This window comes from Triticum aestivum, chromosome 7A, assembly GCF_018294505.1.
Source record: "Triticum aestivum cultivar Chinese Spring chromosome 7A, IWGSC CS RefSeq v2.1, whole genome shotgun sequence".
Taxonomy (NCBI): Eukaryota; Viridiplantae; Streptophyta; class Magnoliopsida; order Poales; family Poaceae; genus Triticum; species Triticum aestivum.
In genome coordinates this window covers 618,290,441-618,314,743 of record NC_057812.1, presented here as the reverse complement: position 1 = coordinate 618,314,743, position 24,303 = coordinate 618,290,441, and positions in this window count along the sequence as shown.

Sequence of the window (24,303 nt, the reverse complement as noted above, 5' to 3'; positions counted from 1 at the left end):
AGGGGGGGTTCGGGACTTAGTGAAAATCACCACCCAGAACAGATCTAGTGTTAGCATGTTTTTCGAGGATGGCCGGAACTTCGCCGGAGAACTCGCCGGAGAGAGAGAGAGGACGGCGACCGGAGTCGACGACGCTCGCCCGAGAGGAAGGGGGCCGGATATGGACAGCGGGGTTCTCCCCTGGCCGGGATCTCGCCGGATCCGGCTGCGGTCGACAAGGGGGCGGCGGCGCGGTGAGGTGAGGAGATGCACGGCGGAGCGGCGTTCGGCTGCGAGCGGAGCGGGTGAGGGGCGGCGGTGGAGCCGGGAGATGCGGGCACGGGCGCAGTTGGCCGACGCAGGGAGGCGCTCGGGCTTCGGGGACCCACCCCGGGCCGAGCGGGCCGGCACGGTGGGAGGTGGCGGCTGCCACGTGGTAGCACGCCAGTGGCTGCGGGCGGCAACGACTTGTCCGGTGGAATTCGGACGTGTCCGGCGGCAGAGTGGGGTGAGGCTAGGGTTTCGGGACCCGGGATTTTGGAGGAGTGCACATATTTATAGGTAGGGGGAGTTTGGAGTGTCCAAATGAGGTGTAGTTCTCGCCCACATGATTGTGGTCCGACGACGAAGGACATGGAGATGGTTTAGATGGGTTATTGGGCCATTTTGGAGGGGTGTTGGGCTGCAACACACAAGAGGCTTTTCCGGTTCCCCGGTTAACCGTTGAAGCATCAAACGGCCTCCAAATGGAACGAAATTTGACAGGCGGTCTACCGGTGGTGTACCAAGGCCACTTGGCAAATCTCGATCCATTCCGAGAAAGCTTAACACCCGCTCACGAAAGGAGACAAGAGGGGTGCATCGGGTGCATGTGGGACTGTCGGATTGCGAAAACGGACAATGGGGAAAAATGCTCGGATGCATGAGACGAACACGAATGCAAATGCGATGCACAGGATGACATGATATGAAATGCATGACATGGACAAAATGCAAAACAAAGACAAAACCCAACGACGAAGGAAATCTCATAACTTAAAGACGAAAATGGCAAGGGTCAGAGTTACACATATGGCAAGTTACATCCGGGGTGTTACAAATAGTACTTGTTCACAAACTTGAAAGAAAACACTCTTGTTTTGATATACATATATACCACTAAAAATATGTTACTTTTCACTCAAAATATATTTCTCAGGCTGTTTTGATGAGGTGAGGGAGGGATGTGGTTGCTTTCAAGATAATAAGAGGTTCTCTGCAAATTGCAGCAGAGAAGTGGGCTATTGTTGCCAAAATGCCACAACTTACCTCACAACCATTAGATGCAGATCTAATGGTCAGAAATGACGGATGGCATACACACCACCATCACCAACTGAGTCTTTTATAGGAGTAGAGAAACAATTATAAATTGTAACATTTGGTTCTGCTCCTTGGCACGATCGATAGATAGAAATAACGATTGGAAACGCTAGGGCGGGGCTTTTTCCACCAGATAAGTAGGGTAGTAGCTAGGTTGGCGCATCGTCGGTTTGGTCACATGCGGTCCGAGATGTTGTAGTGTTTCTAGCAAGATGCCCGAGTGTTGCACGAATTTGATGGAAAAGGTAAGCAAAACTTATAAATTGACAGATGGAGTACTAGTTACAGTGATGCATATAATTGCCTCCAAATGTGAGCAAAGGGGTCGCACATGTCTGTATTGACTGGAACAAGAATGAAATAGCGCAATAAGAATTAAGGCCACGATGATGCAATCGCAGTGGTGGTTACAGGAGGCAAGAAGAAAGATGCATCCGTCAATGTACGAGCTCCTCCTCCTCGACTCACGGCACCGGGCACCCGACCGGCGGCTTAGGAGCGGCGGCTTTTGTGGCGAGGTCAAGGTGCTTCTCAACAAAGGCGTCTAATGCTTCCAGCCGGTTGACGTAGGCCAATGTCGCAACGTCCTCACTGGTCTTGTAGATTCCTATGTACATGACTTGCTCGTACACGTGGATGTGTAGGTAGACAAATTCTTGCAAGGCGAGGCACGTCACGGCGAGCGCGGCCTCTAGGTGGACATTCTTTGTTGCATCGGCAAGCAGTCGCAGGGCCACCGGTGCTTGAAAGAGGTTCTCGCCATGGAGGCCGATTAGGGTGGGAGGCAATGAGGAGCTCGGGCACGCGGGCTAGAGGAGTACGTCAATGTCATCCGCGAGCTTCTTGACGATGGTGAACTTATTGATGCCGGCAATGATCATCTGGTCCAACTTAAAGTCATAGTTGGCGTCGACGATGGCCATGCACCAGCCGGTCGAGACATTCTTGTAAAGATGTTAGTTCCAAGCCCAAAGATCTTAAAATTGTAAGATGCAAAAGTAATTAAGCTCATATAGCCTTGATTAATTAGCAACACTAGGTGTGTGGAAAAGGTTGACTGTAAAAGTCATGATTTGTGAATCATGCTAATAAATTGGTGAAGAAGTATCAAACTAATTTTTGTAGTTCTGTTGTGTTACTACAAATTACTATCTCCGTCAGACTAGTGTATACTAGTGTATTGAAAATTCATAGCTGTCGCATGGTAAAGAAGTCCATGTATAGTTACAAAGGAGAATAACTCATGTATATCGAATAATGAACCGCGTAGAGACATGTTGGTTTGTCATGGAGAAGTTGTTTCACATGACTATTACAAGAATTTCACCTATGTTTGTTATAGATTTTAATCCTAGTTTCTTGAAAGGGATGTAGCAATGTTTTAAACAAGTGTTTATTCCTCCGTGCAATCATGCAGAATCTTCTGGATAAATTCCATAAATATTTGCATACAACTGCATCGATTTCATTATCTTTTCAAAAATAGTTAGCAATCTCCGTCAGGTCATGCACTTCCTTTTGCGAGACGCTCAGCTCCCCAACATGGCTGCTCCGACTTATTGTCGTGTTGTGCCAAGATGCAAGATTTGGCCAGATGAAACGGATGGAATGTGGTGGATGGTGGAATAACCCTAGGATTTCTATCTAGTTTTAGTTTGGAAGCTGGAAATGGAAACGACAATGGAGCGAGTATTTTTGAGTAGATTTCAATTGTCTCGTATGATATGGGTCACATCATATTCTGTCACCTAAATATTCTCCATATTTGTGAGTTCATCCTTTATTTTAAATTCAACCTATGGCAATGAATAAAAAACTGTTGGTGATGCTCAAAAGATATGATTTTTGTCCAAGAGACATCACCTATCATTTTTCACATGTTTGTGTGATTCACAGTCTTGAAATGAAGTGAGAGGGGGGTTTGCTAGATGCAATGAGAAAATGTGTGTACCAACTTTTATTGGAAAATTAATACCTAGGTTTGCATTTCATCTGTCTTGTCAAAGCTTTAGTATACTTGGTGATCGATTTGCCGCTTGGAGTCATCTACGATGGTTTAGCCATCTTCCAGGGAAGGAAAAATGTTAGTTCGAGGGGGATAGACATGCTTGCAAGTTATAGGATTGATGCTATCAACTAAGACAAAGAGGAATTTGATGTAGAACGAACAATGTAGTGGTCAAAAAAGAAATGATGGAATGACATGAGTCGAAGCCTACGAGATACTAAAAGACAATGCATAATACACGTGAATACTAACTTTGATCTTATAGAGTTTTATGTGCCAATGGGTCATGAAAATATATGTAAAACACATATTTGAAGTCGGCGAATGAGGGTTGGAGCATCATACGCTATTATTAAGGATAGATGGATTGCACATACCACTTCATCATTAGTCATATAATCAAAATATTGAGTGCCTTCAGGGAGCTTCCATCTTGACATTTTCTTATAGCAGGCACTAGATATACAAGGTAATTCTTGGTTGTGCAGACATCTTTTGGTTGCTCTGAGCGCCACCATCTTTCAAGAAAACAAGTCCAAACAGCTACCCAAACTAGATAACTTCACCTTACTTCTCCTGAAATCACATGTTAAGGCATTAACTATGTCTTTTGTAGCAAGCATGGAACGTTTTTATGCATTTAGTCTTGTTTGGGCAAACCGATAGGCCTTTGTTTGTTTTGGATGTGTCCTGGACAAATCCAGTCAAATCATGCTGCCCTTTACCAATCCTAATAACCTCAACATAACTTTTTAGTCGAATGGTGGATTTTAGAGTGAAGACACATTTCTCTAAAGATGTTAGTTCAGAGCCCAAAGACCATAAAACTTGAAATTTGAGATATTAATTCAGACCATATAGTCGTGATGTATGAAACAATTATGCAGACGTTGGTTAATTGGCAACCCTTTGTGTGTGGAAAAGGTTGACTATACAATCATGATTAGTGAATCATGCTAATAAGTTGGTGAAGAGGCATCAAACAAAAATCTAGGTCATATCTTGTCTTATTACACCAAGGAACCTATTCGACTAGATATCTCAATCACCAAACTTTAGCAACATTTAAGATATCATATACTAGTGTCTGTGTTATTATTTTTTGCAAAAACAATTAGCTATATCGTTTGCATCATCCACCGGCTTTGGGAGTTACTCAGGTCCTCGATGCGACTGGTACTACTTACCGTCGTGTTGTACCAAGTTGCGAGATTGGGTTCGATGATGTGGATGGAATGCGACAGAGCGTGGAATAACCCTATGATTTCGATCTACTTTCAATTTGGAAGGTGGAAATGGGAACGACAATGGAGCAAGTATTTTTTAGTAGATCTCAGTTGTGTTGTATGATATGGGTCGCTCGCATTCTGTCATCCAAATGTTCTCCATATTTCCTAGTTCATCCTTTTTTGAAATTCAAACTAAGATGATGATCACTAAATAAGCTTGCGTGTTGGTCAAAATACATGATTTTTCGCCAAGATACATCACCTACCACTTCACATATTTGCCTAGTTCACACTCTTGAAATGAAGTTAGAGGGGTGTTTGCTTGAAGCCATGATAAAATTAGTGTACCTCTTTTTATTGGAATTAAACCCTAGGTTGGCAGTTCATGTCTCTTATCATTGTTTTAGTATAATATGTGATAGATTCGTCGCTTGGAGTCATCTCCAATGGTTAGAGCATTTACTGGGAAGTAAAATTGGTTTTCCAAGGGAGATTACATGTTTGTAATCATTGCATTGATGCTATCAGCTAAGACAAAGAGCTACCTTATGTAGATGGAACTATGTAGTAGTAAATAAGGGAATGATGGAATGAATCGAGTTAGATCCTACTAGACACACCAAAACATTGCGAAAAACACATGAACACCAAATTTGATAGGATAGATTTTTATGTGTAGCCGAGTTCATGAAAATACATGTAAAACAGATATTTGAAGTTGCCGGAGCAAGGGTGGAACCTAGTAAGTTTTTAGTAAGAACAGATAGAATGCACTGGCCACTTCACAGTGATAGAATCAAAATAGTGAATGCCTTTAGAGAGCTTCCTTCTTAAGAATTTTTGCTAGGAGGCACCAGATATACAAGGTAATTCATGGATGTTGGACATCTTTTGGCTGCTCTGAGTGCCACCCTCTTGCAAGAAAATTGGGCCCAATAGCTTCCCAAAATTGATCATTTAACATCACCTTAGTTCTCCTAAAACCACCTGCTAAGGCATTGGTTACATATTTCTAGCAAGCATGGAACAATTTATGCCTTTTATCATGTTGGCTAAAACTGATAGACCTTTGTTTGTTTTGCATGTGTCTTGGACAAAATCCAATTAAATTATGCTTCCCTTTGCCAATCCCAACAACCTCAACAAAAGTTTTTGGGTCCAATAATGGAGGACATGTTCCTCTAAAGATGTTTCGTTGGAGCCCAAAGACCTTAAAACCTGAAATATATAAAAGTAATTCAGCTCATATAGTCGCGATGTATGAAACAAATGCGCGGTTGTCAGTTAATTCGCAACACTTCATGTGGGAAAAGGTTGGCTATACAATCATGATTACTGAACATGCTAATAAATTACTAAAGAAGCATCAAACTGAAGTTGTTCTCTTGTGTTATTACACCAGGCAATATATTTGCCTCGTCATCTGAATCACCAAATTCATAGAAACATTTAAGATGACATATGTCGGTGTACTAGAATAGGGGTACCCTAGTACCCCGAACATGTGCACGGGCAGTTGCAGCACCCCGCGGCAAGGCTTGCCGGGTGAACGCCAAGACCCTCCAAGGCACCCTTGGAGCCATCCAAGAACAAAGTATTTAAGCTAAGGAGACAAGACCCCGGCAAGAGGAGCTTGCCAGGAAGGCCAACCCAGGCGCTCCAAGGAACTTGCCGCGACGCGCCGCGTGCTCCGGCAAGGCAACAAGGCCCCTGCAAGAGGAGCTTGCCGGGAAGACTAACCCAGGTACCTCGAAGCCCGGTGGGCGACAAGCCTCCGGGCCCGACAAGATAGCAGCAGCGGCAAGGCGCTTGCCGCGGCAGGCGGCCACTCTGCGCCCACGCTCCAGCGCATCCACCAACGTGTCGCCCTGGAGGCCACTCCAGGCGCGCGTGGCGGGAGGCTGTGCAGCCAGCGCCGCACTGTGGCATGCGAAGCTGACAAGATCACCATCATGGCGAACGGTGGCGCCCTTAACGATCCCTTTCTGCACTGTTTGGGCGATTCAGACGGGCATTTAATACCCTTGTTCCCTGCCGTCAGGGTTAGGTAGGGTACACTGTACACGCAACTGTATCAACTACCTGGCTTTTTACGTTTTTACCCTCCTCTGCGTTGCCACCTGTCGGTGACCCCTTTAGCGTATAAAAGGAGGCCCATGCGCAACGTAGAGGAGGTTCGGAGGTTCAGAGAGTTTTGCTTCGATTCATTCGTAGCCCAGAAAACATCACGCTCTCGCTCTCAAGAGCAAGAACGCCAGATAATACAAACCAGACAAGCAGCAGTAGGAGTATTATCTCTCCGGAGAGCTCCGAAGCTGGGTAAACCGCTCGTGTGCTTCGCCTCGATCTGCTCTTCGTGCGATCTCCGCCCCCCCATCGAACCGAAAGGGGCCCGGTCCGCCGGCTCCATAGGTGTTCGTGGGACAGTTTCCCCCGACATCTTTGGCGCGCCAGGTAGGGGGGCATTGAGATTGCGTGAACCTGATCCGGTGTTCACACGAGCTAGATCTTCATTCCCTTCATCAACATGCCACCGAAGAAGAAGGTTTCGGAGGCAGCCGCTCCGTCCACGTCGCTTCTGCCACCGTTGGAGCAAACGGGTGGTGGAGTGGACGCCGGCGGAAGAACAGGCGTCGATGAGTGTGTTCACAGTGTTGCCAAGTCCAAGGACAAGGCAGCACAGACATCGGCGTCCGTACTCGTACCGCGCCCGTCTCAGGAGGCGCAAGATCAACAGCACCATGGCGCTCGCAGCGCCATGCGCATGATAGACCAAGGCCAAGCTGGTGGATCTCGGGGCGCTCAAGACCAGCATGCACGCCAGCATGCTGGCACGAGCGGGGCACGGTCGCCTGGACGGGATACTGCTCCTTCTAACATAGTGAGAAGTTCGAGCACGTCCCGCTCCTCGCGCCATCCGCCGCTGCCACCCACCACTCCAGCAGAAGCTTTGGCGCGGGCTCAACTTCTCCTAGATTACCCTCCGACGTCGGACAAGATCGACGAATGGAGGGCCACCATTCAGAGCCTCATCGGCTACGCCAACGGCGACACTCCACGGCGGCAGAGCGCGTCACCGCCGCGGCAGGGTTGCCGGGCGAGAGCCGGTGGCGACGAAACGGGTGGAGGTGCAACTACCATGCAATCACCACCCCGAAGGCGAAGATCGCCGACTTGCCGGATCCACCTCGACAGCGACTCCACCGCATCGTCGGATCCGCGAGCTCGTCGCGATCAGTGCCAAGTCCTTCATGATCGACAACAAGAAGACGCTCGAACCCGCATCGAGCGCAGAAGAGAAGCGCGGCGTCAATCCGACAAGCACGCTGGGCCCTCTGTTGACATGCATGCACCAGGGGAACCAGGCGATCTGCCGTACGCGGTAGGTTGCCCTGCGTTCACTCGGGAGCTGCGGCAAGTCCAGTGGCCCAGCACAAAGAACTTCAAGACAGATGTACCGGAGAAGTACGACGGCAAGACGCATCCGTCAGAGTTCCTCAGCATCTATACCATCGCGGTACAAGCTGCCGGGGGACGAGATGACAAGATCCTTGCCAACTACTTCCCGCTGGTGCTCAAGCCAAACGTCAGATCCTGGCACATGCACTTGCCGGACAACTCCATATCTTCTTGGGCTGATCTGTGCCATCAGTTTGTCGGCGCCTTTACTGGCGGACACAAGCCTCATGGTCAGGAGAGTGATCTTCATTTACTCGCCCAGAAGGAAGGAGAGCCCCTGCGCAAGTACATTCAGAGATTCAGCAGTGTGCAGCACAACATCCCAGATGTCCACCCTGCCGCGGTGATCAGCGCGTTCCACCAGAATGTGCGAAACCGCAGGATGCGGGAGGAAATGGCGATGTGCAACATCAGGGACGTCAGTGAGTTATATGCACTGGCCGACAAGTGTGCACGCGCTGAGGAAGGGAGGAGACTCCCCGGAGAGAATGTAGGAGCAGGAGGATCTGATAGTGAAGATACTGCCCCGGCAAGGAAAAACCGGCGGCGGAACAACAGAAGGAGAAAAGGTAAAGAGGTGCTAGTTGTTGAGCAGTCCGGCAAAGGTGGTGGCGCCAAAGAGGCCAAAGCGGATGACTCCGGCAAGGAGGTTGCCACTGAGGTGGCGGTGGCCGACAAGCAGGACGGCACCAACAAGCAGTATTGCAAAATTCACCGCACCAAGGGCCATGATCTCCAGAACTATAAGAAAGTCGAGCAGCTTGTTGAGCAACAGAAAGCTGAATACGAGCGGCGCGACAAGGAGAAGGCCCAGGAAGGTGCTGGGGGATCCGGCAAGAAATGTCCCGGCCGAGGAGGACGCCGCGCCAAAGCCAAGCAGCGGCAAGGAGACAGACCTCCTCGCGGCCGCGACAAGGATGAAGATGACGATGATGATGAAGACCTGGATGATGAGGAGACTGATGAGCAGGAGTTCCAGAAAGCCACAGAGGTCCTATGCGTTGACGGTGGTGCTTCTCTGCACACCTCGCACCGTCAGCTCAAGCAGTGGGTGCGGGAAGTTAATGCAGCAGAACCACCCGTTGAGTCACGCAAGCCTCTGAAATGGTCCAGCACGCCTATCATCTTTGATATTGAGGACCACCCTGATCGCATAACCGCGGTCGGGTGCTTGCCAACGTTGGTTTCACCAACAATCCACAACCTCAAGGTCACAAAGATGCTAGTTGATGGCGGGGCCGGCTTGAATCTGATCTCCTCCGCGGTGCTCCAAAAACTCCAGATCCCTGACAGCGAGCTCGAAGAGACCGGTACATTTCAAGGAATCAACCCGGGAAGGAGCAAGCCAAAGGGAAAGATCACATTGCCGGTAACATTTGGCAGTGAGCTGAACTTCAGGACTGAGAGGGTCACGTTCGACGTTGCCAACTTTCCATTACCTTACAATGGAATCCTTGGCCGTCCGGCACTCGCCAAATTCATGGCAGCCTCTCACTATGCGTACAACGTACTGAAAATGCCAGGCCCAATAAGCGTCATCTCTGTCCCTGGCGACAAGAAGGATGCTCTTATCTGCGCCTACAGGATCTACCGGGAAGCAGCAGCCGCAGCAGAACACAAGACCCTTGCCGCTGGAGCTCCCGGGGGGAAGAAGAAGACCAAGTCCGGCAAGAGCTTTGATGCCCACTCCGGCAAGCGCACCTCTTCGGAGTGCTGCGCTACCGTCGAGGACGCACCATCGAGCTCCACCCGCAAGTGTAAGAAGGCAATGGCAGCTCCACCTGACACCAAGAAGGTGTCCGCCAAGGAGGATGGTGCTGGCCGTACCTTCACCATCAGTGCCACTCTTGACCCCAAATAGGAAAGCGCGCTCGTTGCTTTCCTGCGGGCGAATGTCGACGTGTTTGCATGGCAACCGTCTGATATCCCCGGCGTTCCCAGGAAAGTAATTGAGCACCACCTTGTCGTCTGTCCTCATGCGCGGCCCGTCAAGCAGAGAGTCAGGAAGCAGGCAGTGGAGCGCCAAGAATTCATAGCAGAAGAGATCAAGAAGTTGGAAGCAACAGGCCTTGTCAGAGGAGTGCTCCATCCCACGTGGTTGGCCAATCCTGTTGTTGTGCGCAAGGCTAACGGGAAATGGAGACTTTGTATTGACTTCACTGATGTTAATAAAGCTTGTCCCGAAGACCCATTTCCCTTGCCGCGTATTGACCAGATTGTGGACTCCACAGCCGGATGTGATTTGCTTTCATTTCTTGATGCATACTCAGGATACCATCAGATCTTCATGGCAGAAGAAGATGAAGAGAAAACCGCATTTATCACCCCGTGTGGCACGTACTGCTTCGTGCGGATGCCCTTCGGTTTGAAGAATGCTGGTTCAACATTCGCAAGGGTAGTCCACCACGCTTTTGAACCGCAGATGCACAGAAATGTGGAAGCCTACATGGATGACATAGTGGTCAAGAGCAAGAACAGGGCGACCCTAATTCAAGATTTAGACGAGACATTTGCAAATCTGCGCAAGATCAACCTCAAGCTTTACCCCGAGAAGTGCGTGTTTGGAGTCCCTTCCGGCAAGCTTCTCGGGTTCTTCGTGGCTCAGCGGGGAATTGAAGCCAATCCCGACAAGATCAGGGCCATTGAGCAGATCGAAGCACCAAAGCGCGTCAAGGATGTACGAAGGCTTGCCAGTTGCGTGGCTGCTCTCAGCAGGTTTATCTCTAGATCTGCTGAGCGCGCCCTGCCATTTTTCAAAATTTTGAAAAAGGCAGGTCCAATGAAATGGACTCCAGAGGTGGAGGCTGCGCTGCAGGACTTGAAGAGATACCTGTCCTCCACTCCAACACTTGTCGCACCTAAGCCGCAAGAGAAGTTGCTGCTATATTTAGCAGCAACCAATCAAGTGGTTAGTGCTGCGTTAGTGGAGGAGAGAGAGGCAGATGATGAGCCGACAACCATGGCAGGTGCATCCAGCGACAAGCAGGGGGCTTCGCCGACAAGCTCTAGTCCCGACAAGGATGGATCTGCGCAGGAGCACGACAAGATGCAGAAAAGAGTGGTGCAGCGCCCAGTTTACTTTGTCAGTTCCCTTCTGCAGGGGGCTAGGTCAAGGTACTCCGGCGTACAGAAACTGCTTTTCGGCCTTCTCATGGCCTCGAGAAAGCTGCGCCATTACTTCCAAGCACATGAGATCACAGTCGTCACTCGCTTTCCGCTGAAAAGGATACTGCAGAATCCAGAAGCAACGGGCAGGATTGTAGAGTGGGCGCTGGAATTGTCAAGCTTTGGCCTCAAGTTTGAGAGCACTTCAACTATCCAAAGCAGAGCATTGGCAGAGTTCATAGCAGAGTGGATGCCAACCCCAGACGAAGAAATTCCAGAGACAAGCATCCCCGTCAAAGAAGCAAGTAAAGAGTGGCTGATGTACTTTGATGGTGCCTTTTCGCTGCAAGGCGCCGGTGCGGGCGTGCTGCTTGTCGCACCCACCGGAGAGCACCTCAAGTACGTAGTCCAAATGCACTTTCCCAAGGAACAAGCAACCAACAATACTGCAGAGTATGAAGGATTGCTTGTCGGTCTCAGGATTGCAGCAGACCTTGGGATCCAGAAGCTTATTGTCAGGGGTGACTCACAGCTTGTCGTCCGACAAGTGAACAAGAACTACTAGAGTCCGTTGATGGAAGCATATGTTGATGAAGTGAGGAAGCTAGAAGAGCACTTTGACGGCCTACAAATGGAGCATATCCCAAGAGCTCAGAATGATATTGCTGATGGCCTGTCGAAGTGCGCCACACTAAAGTTACCTGTGGAACCAGGAACCTTTTTGCTCAAGTTGACTCAACCATCCGTAACACCATCAACTGGACAAAGAAAGAAGAGGAAGTTGATTTCTGGTGACTACTTTCCGACAGAGCTCCCCGAAGCCGCCGCCAAGAAAGTCCCCAAAATCAACACCAAGGATGCTGAGGGGCAGTCTGCTCCGGCAAGCCTTATGGTTTGTTCCGTTGAAGCAGATGCTCCCGACAAGTTTTGCTCCGGCAAGCTTGCCGGGGAACATCAAGCTCCGGCAGGGCCGCAAGTCCTTGCCGTGGAAGCGGATGTTCCCGCAGTAACAGATGTTCCTTTAGTCCTTGTTGTTGAGCCACAAGCTCCAGCATGGGCACAACAGATTGTCCACTTCCTTCAGATAGGAGAACTTCCCGAAGAGCAAGAAGAAGCGGAAAGAGTAGCCCGGCAGTCAAGTATGTACCAGTTTGTCGATAGCATACTGTACAGAAGAAGACTCAACGGTGTGAAATTGAAGTGTATTCGCCGGGAAGATGGACAAAAGCTGTTGGCAGAGATACATGGAGGCATATGTGGCCACCACATTGGCGCAAGAGCACTTGCCGACAAAGCTTTCCGGCAAGGTTTCTTTTGGCCGACAGCCCTCCAGGATGCAACTGCACAAGTAACCAAGTGTGATGCGTGCCAGTTCCACTCCAAACAGATACACCAGCCAGCTCAAGCTCTCCAGACAATGCCTTTATCCTGGCCATTTTCGGTCTGGGGACTTGATATCCTCGGTCCCTTCCCCCGAGCAGTCGGGGGCTTTGAGTACTTGTACGCTGCAATCGACAAGTTCACAAAGTGGCCGGAAGTGCAGCCAGTGAGGAAGGTGACAACACAGTCAGCCGTCAAGTTCTTCAGGTCGATTGTTTGCCGTTTCGGGATCCCTAACAGGATCATCACCGACAACGGCACGCAATTTACGAGCCGCACCTTCATGCAGTACATCCATGACCTTGGCGCCAAGGTCTGCTTCGCTTCTGTTGCTCATCCGAGAAGCAACGGTCAAGAAGAGAGGGCAAATGCTGAAGTGCTGCGCGGGCTCAAGACCAGAACTTTCGACAGGCTGCGCAAGTGCGGAAGAAACTGGATCAAGGAGCTGCCGGTGGTTCTTTGGTCGATCAGAACGACGCCAAATTGAGCCACTGGCCAGGCACCTTTCGCTCTAGTCTATGGAGCAGAGGCAGTTCTCCCCACGGAACTCGTATACGGATCACCTCGAGTGCTCGCTTATGATGAGCTTGAGCAAGAACAGCTGCGGCAAGACGACGCGCTGCTCCTTGAGGAAGATCGTCTTCAGGCTGCTATACGAGCTGCTCGATACCAGCAAGCTTTGCGCCACTATCATAGCCGCAACGTTAAAGCCATAAGCTTCGAGGAAGGTGACCTTGTTCTTCGGCGCGTTCAGTCCGCCAAGAATTCCAACAAGTTGACGCCGAAGTGGGAAGGCCCTTATCGGGTGAGACGAGTCACAAGGCCTGGCGCTGTCCGCCTTGAGACCGAAGATGGCGTTCCGGTGAGCAACTCCTGGAACGTAGAACATCTTCATAAGTTTTTCCCGTAAGACGCGGTTGTCGGAACCCGTTCCGACAACCACCTTTTGTACAAGTCTTGCCGCTGTTGCATGTAATCCTTTGTACAAAGCCGGGCGCAGATCCCGTGCATAAGTAAAACCCCATGTGCTCCGCACAGCTTGTCCATTTCATGCATTAGTTCTTTTCTTGCATGCGATTATCTGAAACTTTGTGCAGGACTGACATCCGGTAAGCAATAACGAGCCGAAGAGCTCCATATTATTATTTTCTCTCCTTTCTTTTTCATTTAAAGGAAAAGAAGGTTCCCTCGCACACAAGTTTGCCGGGAGGGAAGGAGAAGATTGTGGTGTGGACCAGGCATCGTTCAAGCAAAGTTTTGCCTTGCCGGGAAGCAAACGACAGAAAAGCTAAGTTGCCAAAGTTTGAGCAATCAGTTTTTAAATTTTTTAGAGTTATCTTCCTCGAACGACCCTGCTTTGTATGGAAAACCTGTGCGCGGAGGAACCAACACGTGGCTAGTTGCGCCCTTACTTTGTTTCGAGTCCGCTCAACAGCTTAAGTGTGCTGCATCTAGTCGCGACAAGGTTTCTTGTCGGAAGCAGCGCCGCCAGCAGGCTGCTGAAGTTCCGCACTCAGCGCTCGCGGCTCGGGCGCTTGCGCCGACAAGTTCCCTAGAAGCGTAGGGTAAAAACATACAAAGGAAGGAATCTAGTAGAGGAAATAACATTGCAATTGATAACAGAAATCAAGTTATATTACAAGATAACTTGTCGCAGCTCTAACCGAATGTTTTCGTAACATGATTAGCAGCGACAAGGGAAAAGATGAAACGGGCGGCCTAATCTACACGCCCGCCCTCGACTCTCTTGATCTCGCTCACCTTGTCCACAATGGGTGCGACAAGGGCCTTGAGTGCATCCAGATCGGCATCAGGCGGCAAGGACTTGAGGACGTTGGTGAAGCTAAGGCCTGGATTGCGGAAGGCTACCTTCATCAGCACCTTCTGGAGAACCCCGGCGCAGATTTTGCGCAACTCGTCGGCCAGCTGCTTCGGGATCCTCTCCCTGAGCCGCTGGAGTGCCGTCGCCACGCCCTTGAAGAATAGGCTGAGCTTGGCGCTGGGTTGGAGACTCTCGTCGGAAGGATACCCAAAGTCCTCCATCCCCAGCTGCGCCAGCTCCTCGTTGATAACTGCAGCAGTGTTCATCAGACCCTCAGTCCAGTGCTCCACAATGTCTCTGAACGAGTTCTGAGTGACTGCAATGCTCTTCAACAGCGCCGCGTCGGCCTTGACCTTCTCCGACAAGGTCTTCTCTCGCTCCTTGGCGGCCTCCAGTGTCTGCGTCAGCGTGGCCAGCTTCAGCTCCAGGTCTGCGTTAGAATCCTTGGCGGCACGGAGCTCCTTGCCCCTCTCAGCGAGAAGACCTTGCAGCTCGCCATGGGCGGCAGCATCCTTCTCGCGCTCACGCTTGAGCGCGGCAAGCTCCTCGCCGCTCTTCTCAATACCGGCCTCCAGCCGCGCCACCTTCTCCTCTAGCTCTTTCTTGGCGGCCTCCGTAGTTGCCGCGGCATCCTTTGCCTCCTTGAGCGCCCCGCCAAGCGGTCGCTCGCGCTCGGCGAGCTCTTCCTCGTAGCTGTCGAGGTGGGCCTTCCGCTGCACTAGTTCACCTTCCCGCGCGGATTGCTTCTCGGCGGCCAGCCTTTGCTCCTCCTCAGCTTCGTCCTTCTCGAGAAGGAAGGCCGTGCGCTCCTCGTCGACTCGCTCCCGTTCCTGCGCCAGGGACCGGAGGGCTTCTTGATTTCGGCCCCGGAGCTCCTCCGCGCGCTTCTTCATGTCCACTCCCGCCGTCGCGACAAGCGCTTCCCAGGAAGCCAGCTTGGCTTGCCGGGCGCGGTAGAGTGACAGCAGCTTCCGCAGCTGCTGCTCCTCCTCGGGCTCGCCACTGCTACTGCCGGGCGCGTCAACCAATGACAGCCCAGCTGAGGCAAGCACCTCCCCGTCAAAAGCTTCCCCCTCGATTGGCGTCCTGGAGCTCGATGCCCAGGGTAGCTTGATGAAGATGCCGTCACCGGCCTTCAAGTAGGCGCCGTACTGGGGCTCCTCGGAGCCCGGCTCCGCAGAAGCGGCAGAGGGTTCGGCGGTCGGCGCAGCGCCCGGCGCTCCTGCGGCCTCAGGGTCATCAGTGCGATCGCCCGACCCCTCGCCGGCTTCTGCAGCAGCAGCCCTGGCGGCCTTCTCGCCGGCGGTCTCATCAGCACCGGCACCTTCCTCGCCGGTGCCCTCTGTCTTCATTGGCTCAGCCATAGATGGGTCTGAAGAACATAGAAGGGAGGAAAATCAATCAAAAAATCCAAGAAAGGAAAAACAGAAGAAGCAGAACCCAAGGGAAAGTTTCTGCGCAAGTGGATTACCTGCGCCAAGATCTTCAGTTGCGACCTCGGTCGCCGCAGGATCAGCAGTGCCGTCCCTTGCCGGAGAGTCACCCCTTGCCGGAGAGCGCTCCCTTACCGGGAACTCCTCCCTTGGTGGCACAGTCGAAGCAGGTGGCACTTCGGGACCAGCCTCCGGGCGCTCCTGATGAGACTGTTCTGCTCCTGCACAAGTCAACAAATAAGATATCAGCAAGGGAAAAAGCACTCAAGCGCGCCCGGCAGCAGAAGGCTAAACTATGAACTTATGCTGGGGGCTGCGCTGGGGGCTGCTCTGAGGAGTGATTGCCGGGTCCATCAAGGTGATCTCGGACCCACCCCCTATCAACAAGGTGGGGTCATCTTCGATGACGATCACCGCGGCCTTGGCCCTCTTCGCCGCTCTCTGGGCCAATGTCCTGAAAAGAAAGGAGTCCAGATTGGAGCAAGTCAGATGCAAGATATAAACAGCAAGATTGAAGAACTACAAGAGCACCAAAGAAACTCACTCTTCTTCCTCCTCGTCGGAGCTGAGCGCGGAAAGATCGAAGTCCGGCCCTCCTCCGGTGCAGCGAGGTGGAGGAGTGGGATCCCTTGCCCGCTCCGGTTGCCGCTGTTGCATGAGGCGCTCCCGCGGCAACATTGCTTGCCGCGGTGGAGCGCATTGCGCGGCTCGGTGGCTGTGGAGCCGGCTGCCGCCCCGATGCGTCCCCGGCCCTGCGAAGGCGCCTCCTTGGCGGGGGCGGGGGCTCCGCCTGCGGCAAGTTCTCTGAAGGCTCAGCCTCCTCCTTGCCGGCCTCGCTCGACTCGGCTTCGGAACTGGCAGGCTCCTCCTCGCCCATGAACTCCGCACGTTCGCCGAGGTTTGCTGCCTCTGCAGCCTCCGCCTCCTCCACGGTGAACCCGAATGCGCCCGCGGCAGCTGCGGCCGCAGCCTCTTCCGCCCTAGTGGCGATGAGCTGCAGCTCCTCGTCAGTGGTGTCACAGGTGAGGCTCTTCTGCTCGTCATCGCGGACCGGCACTTCCTCCAAGCTGTCGAAGAACGCTCGCACAACATCATCCGCAGGCTCTTGCCAAGTTGGGACGAGGCCGTGTGAATCACACAACGGCATCATGGCGCGGATCCGGTCAAGCGAAGAGTTATTGCACAAAGGAACTACGCCCCTCGGCAGTGTGAATGGGTGCTGGGGGTCGCGTTTGAATAATTCCAAGAGCATTGCATCCAACTCCAAGACGGTGAAGTTGGAGTTGAGGCCCGGCCGCAGCCTCATGATGTCCGCCGAATTCTTGAATTCCCAGGCGGGCCTCCCCCTCTCCTGCAGGGGGGCAATGCGGCGACGGAGGAAATCTGCCCCGACAGCACCTACGGTGAGCCCGGCAAGCATGAGGCGAAGAATCCTAGTGATGGCGATCTTCATCCTCTCGTATTCCGGGGCCACGTTGCTCCAGTCATTGCCGCACACTATTGGAGTTTGGCGCATGGCGGTGAAGGGCTGCGGATTCTCCTCGACGATCCAGCACCACTCCGCTCTCCACTCCTCCCACTTGCTGCGGAGCTCACCATCCAAGTACGCCTCCTTCTTGCCGACTCTCGAGACCCAGGCAATCCCTCCAGCAAGCGGCTCTCCTCTCTCTACCCGAGGAATGAAGTAATGGCGGAAAAGGGCAACACTAGGGTGGACTCCGACAAAGTTTTCGCACAAGTGTGCGAAAACTGCCATGGTCAGGACAACATTGGGGGTGAAATCAAGGAGGCGGAAGCCATATGTGTTCATAATGTCACAAAAGAACTCCGAGAAGGGCGGGCAGAGCCCGCAATAGAAGAATAGCGGGAAGAACGGGTATCCATTTGGAGCCAGCTTCTGTGACGCCTGGATAATTAGACTACAGTAATCCCAAGCTAATGATGCCACGTCACCTCCGTTACTGTTGTTAATCTCCCGATGACTCAATCCCGTTCGAATTCAAATTTTAAAATAAAAACAAACAACAAATGTTTTCAAACAATAAAGCTAAAATGTTCGGGTTGTGCCAAATATTGCATAGGTAATTATGGCGAAGGAACCACACTATTATAAAATGCTTAAAAACTATGAGATGAATAAAACAGTAGCAAAAACTATTATTTAAATACTTTAAATATTAAATAATTACAAAACTATTTTATTTTGGGTTAGCAAATTTATGAGGCGGTGGCATAATTAGTAAACATCAATTTAGGTGCCACTTTGGTATTTTGTTATCAATAGAATAAATAGCAACTAAAAGTAATAAAATAAATAAAAGAAAGAAAATACAAAAGGAGGAAACAAAAGAAAAGGGAAAGAAAAGCAAGCACCCCCCGGGCCAGCCGACCCAGCTGGCCGGCCCATTCGGCCACCGGCCCAACTGGGCCATGGCCCAGTCGGCCGCCCCCTGGCCTATAGGCCACCCAACACCCCAGAAACCCTAGCCCCCCGATTCCCCACGCCCCCACTCGCCCACGCACTCCCGCCCCACGTCGTTCCCTCCTCCCGATCCAATCCGGATCGGGGACGAGACCCCCACTCGCCCCACCCCGCTCGCCCCCCTCGCTTCCCCCCCGATCTGGATCGGGGGAAAAGGCGCCCTGCCGCCGCCCGGAACCCCCGCCGGAGCCGCCCCGCCGCCCTGCCGTCGTTGGTGCCACCTGCGCCGCCTCGTCGCCTCGCCTCATCCCCGCTAGCCTCCCAAGGCCTCGTCGACGCTCGTCGTCCCCGCCGGCAACCTCCCCCGACGCCGCCCGGATCAATCTTCGCCGTCGAACAGGACTACCTCGTCGGACTGCCTCCCCGACGCCGTCGTCTCCGTCCTCCGCCCCAAGCCCCGCTGCCCCAGACCCTACTCCCCCTGTGAGGCCCTCTCCTCCTCTCTCCCTCGCGTGCACGCGCTCACGCACCGGCGCCCCGCGCGCGCCCACTAGGGCCGTGCCCCGCACGCGCCCATCCCGCATCGGCGCCCCTGGCACCCGCACAGCCCCGTCCCTGCTCACTCGCCTCCGTCGCCCCCTGTTCCCCCGCAAGTGCGCCTCCCGTCCTCTGAACTTGGCCGCGGCCCCCCTCCCGCGGCTCCCTCCGCCGCGCCGGAGCCCCAGCGGTGGCCGCTGGTTGATCCCGTGCCTACTCCCGTTGTCCACGGGCGAGGCCACCAGACGGGCGCCCGCCCGCACCCGCTCGGGCAGTGCCCGCCGCCCGCACCCGCTAAGGCCCCTGGGGCCTATGACAGATGGGCCCCATGCCCATAACGTTTTATAAAAAAAAGAGTAATTAAAAACAAAAATAGTAAATAAAAAAATGATTTAATAAAATTAATTATTAATTAATTAATTATCTAATGAATTAATTAAGTTAATTAATCCGGTTTAATTAATTTAATTAACTAGTTAAGTTTAATTAAACTATAATTAAATTAACCTAAACCCTAATTAACCTAATTAGAGGTTGACAGGTGGGTCCCCCTGGACCCACATGTCAGGTTGACCAGGTCAACGGTCAACGTTGACTGCTGACGTCAGCATGACATCATGCTGATGTCATAAATCCATTTTTCGAATTAATTAAATAATTAATTAAATTCCAAAAATTAATAAAATCTTTAGAAAATCATATCTTTTAATCCGTAACTCGGATTAAAATATTTTCAACATGAAAGTTGCTCAAAACGACGAGACGAATCCGGATACGTAGTCTGTTCGTCTGCCACACACCCCTAACCTATCGAACTCACAACTTTCCCCCTTCGGCTCCTCTGCCCGAAAACGCGAAACACCGGGAATACTTTCCCGGATGTTTCCCCCCTTAACCGGTATGACCTCATACCACGTTAGGGCACACCTAGCACCGCTCATTGTAACGTCACGCATCGTCGTGTTTATGTTTGCATTGTATTCATTGTTTCTTCCCCCTCTTATCTCTAGTAGACTACGAGACCGACGCTGATGCCACCGAGTACGACTACGTCACCGACGACCCCCTCCTTGTCTGAGCAACCAGGCAAGCCCCCCCCTTGATCACCAGATATCGCCTACTCTTCTCTATACTGCTTGCATTAGAGTAGTGTAGCTTGTTACTGCTTTCCGTTAATCCTATCCTGATGCATAGCCTGTCCTTGCTACTACTGTTGTTACCATTACCTACTATCCTACTGCTTAGTATAGGATGCTAGTGTTCCATCAGTGGCCCTACACTCTTGTCCGTCTGCCATGCTATACTACTGGGCCGTGATCACCTCGGGAGGTGATCACGGGCATAGGCTATATACTTTACACTGTTACATTACTAGTGATACTGTTTGGAGATGGGGGCTGAAGGGGCAGGTGGCTCCATCCAGGTAGTGGTGGGCCTGAGTTCCCGACGGCCCCCGACTGTTACTTTGTGGCGGAGCGACAGGGCAGGTTGAGACCACCTAGGAGACAGGTGGGCCTGGCCTTGTTCGGCATTCGCGGATACTTAACACGCTTAACGAGATCTTGGTATTTGATCTGAGTCTGGCTACTGGCCTATACGCACTAACCATCTACGCGGGAGTAGTTATGGGTATCCCGACGTCGTGGTATCAGCCGAAGCACTTCAGACGTCAGCGACGGAGCGGCGCGCGCCGGATTGGAACGTAAGCCTGCTCTTGTATTAAGGGGGCTAGTTCTGCTTCCGGCCGCCCTCGCAACGTGCAGGTGTGCTATGGGCGATGGGCCCAGACCCCTGTGCGCTTAGGTTTAGACCGGCGTGCTGACCTCTCTGTTGTGCCTAGGTGGGGCTGCGACGTGTTGATCTTCCGAGGCCGGGCATGACCCAGGAAAGTGTGTCCGGCCAAATGGGATCGAGCGTGTTGGGCTATGTGGTGCACCCCTGCAGGGAAGTTAATCTATTCGAATAGTCGTGATCTTCGGTAACAGGACGACTTGGAGTTGTACCTTGACCTTATGACAACTAGAACCGGATACTTAATAAAACACACCCTTCCAAGTGCCAGATACAACCCAGTGATCGCTTTTCTACAGGGCGACAAGGAGAGGATCGCCGGGTAGGATTATGCTATGCGATGCTACTTGGAGATGCTACTTGGAGATGCTACTTGGAGGACTTCAATCTACTCTCTTCTACATGCTGCAAGACGGAGGCTGCCAGAAGCGTAGTCTTCGACAGGATTAGCTATCCCCCTCTTATTCTGGCATTCTGCAGTTCAGTCCACTGATATGGCCCTTTACACATATACCCATGCATATGTTGTGTAGCTCCTTGCTTGCGAGTACTTTGGATGAGTACTCACGGTTGCTTTTCTCCCTCTTTTCCCCCTTTCCCTTCTACCTGGTTGTCGCAACCAGATGCTGGAGTCCAGGAGCCAGACGCCACCGTCGACGACGACTCCTACTACACCGGAGGTGCCTACTACTACGGCAGCCCGCTGACGACGACCAGGAGTAGTTAGGAGGATCCCAGGCAGGAGGCCTGCGCCTCTTTCGATCTGTATCCCAGTTTGTGCTAGCCTTCTTAAGGCAAACTTGTTTAACTTATGTCTGTACTCAGATATTGTTGCTTCCGCTGACTCGTCTACGATCAAGCACTTGTATTCGAGCCCTCGAGGCCCCTGGCTTGTATTATGATGCTTGTATGACTTATTTTATTTGTAGAGTTGTGTTGTGATATCTTCCCGTGAGTCCCTGATCTTGATCGTACACATTTGCGTGCATGATTAGTGTACGATTGAATCGGGGGCGTCACAGCTTCGAAGCAGTAGCCGAGAGTACCCTCGTGCGCGGATGCTCACGCGTCTCCGTCACCCAAAAGAGATAAAAGTACTCCCTCAGCTCCTGCATGCCGAGCTGGGGGGTGAAGATCGCCCGCTCCTTCCGCAGCGCCGCGAGCCGCTGCGCCTTGGCCGACTTCACGCCTTTTCCTTTGTCGGCTTTCGGGCCCATGGCGAAGGTGGTGAGGGAGGTCGACGGCGTGGTGATGCTGGTGGCAATGGGAGGGGCGGAGCGCTGCTCTCTCGGCTTCGAGAAGAAGGGGGGAGCGGCGGAGTTTGTGAAGAAGGAATAGCAGCAACCAGCAAGGGGGAACGAACTGCCCCTGTTTCCTCTACTTATAAAGAGGGACGGGACGAACGTTTCGCCCTTCCTAATAAACAACCACCCACGATCTCCCCCATGATGCCGCATTCAACGCGTGCTGTTATGGGGGAGCGCGGTGGATACGGAGCGAGATTTGGTGTAGCCCAGCCCGCGTGTGCCCGTGCCTTGTCTTGGAACTGGCCCAACAGCGCTCGGCACCGTGTCTGGCCCAGGCCCGGGGGCTCCTATCGGTGTACTAGAATAGGGGTACCCTAGTACCCCGAACTTGTGCATGGGCAGTTGCAGCACCCCGCGGCAAGGCTTGCCAGGCGAACGCTAAGACCCTCCAAGGCTCCCTTGGAGCCATCCAAGAACAAAGTATTTAAGATAAGGAGACAAGACCCCGGCAAGAGGAGCTTGCCGGGAAGGCCAACCCAGGCGCTCCAAGGAACTTGCCGCGACGCGCCGCACGCTCCGGCAAGGCAACAAGGCCCCGGCAAGAGGAGCTTGCCGGGAAGACTAACCAAGGTACCTCGAAGCCCGGTGGGCGACAAGCCTCCGGGCCCGACAAGATAGCAGCAGCGGCAAGGCGCTTGCCGCGGCAGGCGGCCACTCTGCGCCCATGCTCCAGCGCATCCACCAACGTGTCGCCCTGGAGGCCACTCCAGGCACGCGTGGCGGGAGGCTGTGCAGCTAGCGGCGCACTGTGGCATGCGAAGCTGACAAGATCACCATCGTGGCGAACGGTGGCGCCCTTAACGGTCCCTTTCTGCACTGTTTGGGCGATTCAGACGGGCATTTAATACCCTTGTCCCCTGCCGCCAGGGTTAGGTAGGGTACACTGTACACGCAACTGTATCAACTACCTGGCTTTTTATGTTTTTACCCTCCTTTGCGTTGCCACCTGTCGGTGACCCCTTTAGCGTATAAAAGGAGGCCCATGCGCAACGTAGAGGAGGTTCGGAAGTTCGGACAGTTTTGCTTCGATTTATTCGTAGCCCAGAAAACATCACGCTCTCGCTCTCGAGAGCAAGAACACCAGATAATACAAACCAGACAAGCAGCAGTAGGAGTATTATCTCTCCGGAGAGCTCCGAAGCTGGGTAAACCGCTCGTGTGCTTCGCCTCGATCTGCTCTTCATGCGATCTCTGCCCCCCCACCGAACTGAAAGGGGCCCGGTCCGCCGGCTCCATAGGTGTTCGTGGGACATTTTCCCCCGACAACATATGATAGGAAATACAATTAAACTCGGTAAGCAACTCAAGTTATACTAGTGTATGGATAATTCTTTGTTGTTGCCTTACAAAATGTCTATGTATAGTTAAAAAGCAAAGACATGTAGGTTTGTCAAGCAGACATGGTATCACATGAGTATAGAAGTATTTCACTATTGTTTGTTATAGTTTTCTATCCGATTTTCATGAAAGGGATGTAATAATGTTTTAAACTAGTGTCTATTCCTTGCTACAATCATGTATAATGTTCCGGGAAAATTCCATAAATATTCGCATACAGCCAAGTGGTTTCATTACCATCTCTATAACAATTAGCTATCTACGTCGGGTCATCCACCCGCTTTGGAAGGTGCTTGCGTCCCCGATGTGGCTGGTATGACTTACTATTGTGTTGTCCCAATGCAAGATTGGGCCATACGACAATAGGGATGGAATGCGGCGGAGGATGGAATAAGCACAGGATTTTGATCTAGTTTTAATTTGGAAGGTGGAAATGGAAACGACAATGGAGCCAATATTTTTGAGTAGATCTCAGTTGTGTCGTGGGATATGGGATGTGTCCCATTCATTCATCCAAATGTTCTCCATTTTCCGAGTTCATCCTATAAAAAAATTGACCTTGGGTGATGATATCGAAAAAACCTTTGGTGATGCTCGAAAGACATATTTTTTGGCCGAGAGACATCACCTACCATTTTGACATATTTGTGTGATTCATACTCTTGAAATGAAGTTAGAGGGGGTCTGCTAGAATCAATGATAAAATGTGTGTTCATATTATTGTTGGAATTAAACCCTAGGTTTGCACCTTGGTGATAGATTCGTCGCTTAGAGTCATCGATAATAGTTTAGCCATCTGCCAGGGAAGGAAAATTGTTGGTCCGAGGGAGACTGACATGTTTGTAAGTTATAGCATTGATGCTATAGACTAAGCCAAAGGTGAACTTGATGTAGAAGGAACAATGTAGTAGTGAATAAAGAAATGACGGAATGACATGAGTCGGAGCCTACGAGATACTCAAAGACAATGCAAAAAAACATATGAATAGTAACTTTGATATTATAGAGTTTTATGTGCCAATGAGTCATGAAAATTGATGTAAAATACATATTTGAAGTTGGTGGATGAGGGTTGGAGCCTCGTACGCTGTTATCAAGGATAGATGGATTGCACTGACCACTTCTACATCA